This window comes from Strigops habroptila, chromosome 2 (genome assembly GCF_004027225.2).
Source record: "Strigops habroptila isolate Jane chromosome 2, bStrHab1.2.pri, whole genome shotgun sequence".
Lineage (NCBI taxonomy): Eukaryota > Metazoa > Chordata > Aves > Psittaciformes > Psittacidae > Strigops > Strigops habroptila.
In genome coordinates this window covers 64,091,817-64,096,571 of record NC_044278.2, presented here as the reverse complement: position 1 = coordinate 64,096,571, position 4,755 = coordinate 64,091,817, and positions in this window count along the sequence as shown.

The following is a 4,755-nucleotide window of genomic DNA, read 5'->3' as shown; positions in this document are numbered from 1 at the left end:
TCCTCCTACCCCCGCCCTCCGGCCGCGCCAGGGGGAGGGGACGCGGCCGGAGCCCCGCTAACCCCCGCCCCGAGCCGGGCCTCCGCTTCAGCGCTGCCCCGGAGCAGCCGGGTGGTGTGCGGTGTGTGCCGGCCGCCCCGTTCCCCGCCGCGGCAGCGCGGCTGCTCCTCGAGCCAGGCTCGGCCACGCCGGGACTTCGGGGGCTGCTGCTGCGCCCCGGGTTGCCAAAGCCCCTCCGGACGGAGGTAACGGAGTCAGCCGGCTCTCCCCGAGCCCAGGCAGAAAGACCGCTTCTCCCGACCCCCTCGCGGGAGCGGACGGAGAGGCGGAAAGTTGCTCCGGAATCAGGATCTCCCACGGAGCTTGACAGCCAGTCAAACCCTGGTGAGAAAGAGGTTGGTTGTCTGTAGGGACCAGGGATTCTTTTCCAAGTGGCAGGTCTACCCACTTTCAGAGTCAGTTGCTGAGCAGTTGTAATTCAGCTTAATTCCAGTTCAGGTGACAGAACTGAAATTATTTAAAATACCTAGAGATCTAGCCTACCGTTTTTGCATCAGTCCTCTTTGCACCAAGCATATCTGGGAAAATATTTTAATAGGACATAAACATGTTACAAATTTTGGGCAAAGAAAGGGATAATGTGTAGACCAACTGGAGGGGAAACAACTCTTACAGGATCCTGCAGATAGCTGACCGGTTGTTTTCTCTCCTTCCCCACATGAAAGCATTCTGATAGCAGCACTCTTTGTGACAAATGAACAACACTTTTCATAATAAATGCATACACATCCTCACTCTTGCATGCCTCATATTGAAACTGTTATGATTCCTTTAGCCAGCCTAGGCTTTGCATTTATGAGATGCTTTGATTTTTGCCTACCTGTTCAAAAGGAATAGCTATGTAGCAATATTTTCTTTTTTTAAGCCATGCCCAGTTAATTTTGCTTTTTCTGCTTTTACTGCCCAGATTTGTGGTTTTGCAGCTGTACCTGGTGATACATAATTTCAGTTCAGAATCAGATATCCACCAGACCTCCAAAGTACTGGAGATACCCAAAGAGAGAGGATGCTAAATTATTTGGAGAAAAAACCCAGATTTTGCAAGAGACTCTAAAATAACGATATGGGACGAGATTCAGGGCAGCGTGAAATACTCTGTGAGGGAGGGTATTCTACTTTCATTATTGTATGGCTCTATTTTGCTGTGGTATGTGCAGGCACCTCAGATTTCCATTTCCTACCTGTATTCCCATCTGAATCCCAGACTGGGAAAAAGAATTCAATCAAAGTGCTTCTCAGAAGTAATGCAAAGCAAGTAAGTTTCTTCTGGGTGCCTGGTATGAAAACATGAAGAAACATTCTCTTTGCATGGATACTGTGCAACATAATTCCCATGTGCAACATAAGTTACACCCTTTTGAAGCGGCCGGCAGGATTTCATAGAATCATAGAATTTCAGAAAGCAAAAAGAGTAATCTTGTATCAAAGAGTTTAGACCATGAAGATTTAGACCAGTAAAGGGATACTCCGTGCACGTACTCTCACCTTATGTGTTGATTTACTATTCACATATTAATAAAATACCTAAAAGCTTCAGTATGATTATTGATTTACAGCAGTGCTACCAAATCATAGTAGTTTAAGCACTTAAAGCAATGATTTCTGTATTTTACTAAGATTCTGCTGTATTTGAGCTATTTTCATGTGCTAGCAAAATGTAGCTCTTTCTGGCACTCAAAACGGGTATCAATAGTTTCTAACAGTGATGAAGAGAAGATAGGCCAGAAAACAGTTTCAATAACAGGGTGAAAATGCAACTGGGATTTTAGGTTTTGTTACTAACTGACATCAGGACCCAAGGGCTGCCAAGGCCACCACTAAACCATGTCACTGAGGGCTTCATCTATACATTTTTTTAACACTTCCAGGGACAGTGATTCTACCACTTCCCTGGGCAGCCTGTTCTGATGCCTGACCACCCTTTTGGTCAAGCAATTATTCCTAATATCCAGTCTAAACCTTCCCTGGGCAGCCTTTTCTGATGCCTGACCACCCTTTTGGTCAAGCAATTATTCCTAATATCCAGTCTAAACCTCCCCTGGTGCAGCTTGAGGCCATTACCTCTTGTCCTATTGCTTGTTACTTGGGAGAGGAGGCCGACCCCCACCTCACTACAACCTCCTTTCAGGCAGTTGTAGAGAGCGATATGGTCCCCCCCTGAGCCTTCTCTTCTCCAGACTAAACACCCCAGGTCCCTCAGCTGTTCCTCATAAGACTTGTGCTCCAGACCCTTCAGCAGCTTCCTTGCCCTTCCCTGGACCTGCTCCAGCACCTCAATGTCTCTCTTGTAGTGAGGGGCCCAGAACTGAACACAGGATTCGAGGTGCAGCCTCTCCAGTGCCGAGCACAGGAGGACAGTCACTTCCCCACCGTCCTGCTGGCCACACTGTTTCTGATATAGGCTGGGATGCTGTTGGCCTCCTTGACTACCTGGGATTGGAGGGTACTATGTGTTGTTTCAGATCCTTGGGAGAATTTAGGAAACTGGTGATGTGGACAGGTTCCAGGGATATAGAAGTGATCCTGAGGTAAGCCCTTGAAGACACAAGTCCTCAGCAGTCTGAACTTCCACTGACCTCAGGAGAACACATTCCGTAGGCACAGCACAGTGTGTTTGGTTATTGCTGCTGATGTTTCCTTGTACAAATGCACTCCAATATACAGTGTGCAATTTAAGTTGCCTGTTGTTCAAGTCGAATGGCTCATGATAGCTAGCCTGTAATGCAATACAGATAATAACAGAGTGTATGTGAAAATATTTGGGAAAACATTAAGAGCCTGTAATTTGGTCTCTAGCCCTCAGATGCATAGGCCTGTTGCAAGATAATTTCCCCAAATCACTGAGTTGTCTATAGCAGGAGGTCTCCACCATAGTAAGTATAGGCATGAAGCATGTCAAAAGTTGCTCAATACGGAAGGAACATGGAATACTTTACCGTCTGGGTAGCACAGGTATGCAGACTATACACATTGGGGTGCGTTTGTTTTTCATTTTAGAGCATCTGAGGACACCATTTAATTACAGTGAGGTTGTTCATTAGCCTTTCTGACAGTGTGGCAACATGGTCACCATGGTTGGGCTCCAGATGTTCTGGAATTCAGACGCTCAGGCTAGCTTACGGAGGTAGACAACACATTAAACTTTCTTACCAATTTCTGTGCTAGAGTAAAGCCCCCTCAAGAATGGGAACATCAACCTTGGATGCCAGCCAAAAGCCTGAGCCAATAATGACTGTACTGGTGTCAGGATAACTCAATCTTTCTAGTCTCCCACAGTACAAAAGCTGCCGAATTCTGCAGGAGAAAATTAGAGCATGTTTATTTGTTTCCATGCCAGCTTTCCCTAGGTACTTATATACACCGTCCTGCACATGGGCCGCATTTGGTCTCCAGGCTAACAGTATTTTGTAAGTTCAAATGGGGTGAAATGTTTGTCACAGAACAGGATTGATTTTTGCTGAGGTGATCTTCTTTTGGAGACAAGTTGAGCAAGCAGCTGAAGGTATATCTCTATATGTCATGCCAGCTATTAACTGCTGCCCCCAACATACCACAGGTTTGCTGTGGCCTTGGTGTTGAGCACCTCAGTCTGTCTCTCTTTTTCCTCCTCTGGCAGCATCTGTCTTCCTGTCTTCTGGGATGTTGAACCTCCATGACTCGATGAGCATTATGAAGATACCACAGGAGACCTCAGTGGGACCTCAATGATAAAGGAGGTACAAACTGCTGAACAAAACATGCTGCTTTTTAAACACAGACAAATCCACAAAATAGAGGCATGTGGTTATCTAGTGAATCCTAGACGAGACCTTACAAACATAAGAGAAGGGAAATAAGGGAGGCTTATTCCTCATGCTCAAGATGTGCTGGCACTCCAGTGGTTTATTTGTTGCAGCTCTTTGCGAGGCATGAGGTCACTGCAAAAACTATGAACAGGTAGCAATTTGTGAGGCATAGCAATTTATGGTTTTGTTTCTGCTTATTGCCTTCCTTTATGACTTCTTTCTTCTAAATGAGCAAATGAGCATGCACGCTCATTAAACAGAAATATTTACACTCATCATCTTCCAGACAGCCCTAACTACAGCACACTCTCAGGCTACAAAGCCCGAAAGAGCTATTCATCACATTGCCACTGCTGTGTCTACATATTTATCCTAGACTAGGTTCTTCCTCTTCACCCCACGGATTAGTCCACAACCTAGATGCCCTGATCAAGGAAAAATATGGACCTGTTGGAGAGGGTCCAGAGAAGGGCCACAAAAATGTTTAGGGGGATGGAGCACCTCTCCTGTGAGGAAAGACTATGAGAGTTGGCATTGTTCAGCATGAAGAAGAGAAGGCTTTGGGGAGACCTTTTTGCAGCCTTTCAATGCTTAAAATGGGAGAGACATTTTAGCAAGGCCTGTTACAATAGGATGAGAGATAATGGTTTTAAACTAAAAGAGGGGAGGTTCAGGCTGGATGTGAGCAAGAAATTTTTTACAATGAGGTTGGTAAAATACTGGCATAGGTTGCCAGAGAGGTGGTAGATGCACCATCCCTGGAGACATTCAAGGCTAGGCTGGATGTGGTTCCGAGCAACCTGGTCCAGCTGAAGACGTCTCTGCTTGTTGCAGGGGGGTTGCACTAGATGACCTTTGAAGGTCCCTTCCAACCCAAACTATTCTATGATTCTATGTCCCTGCTCTGCTG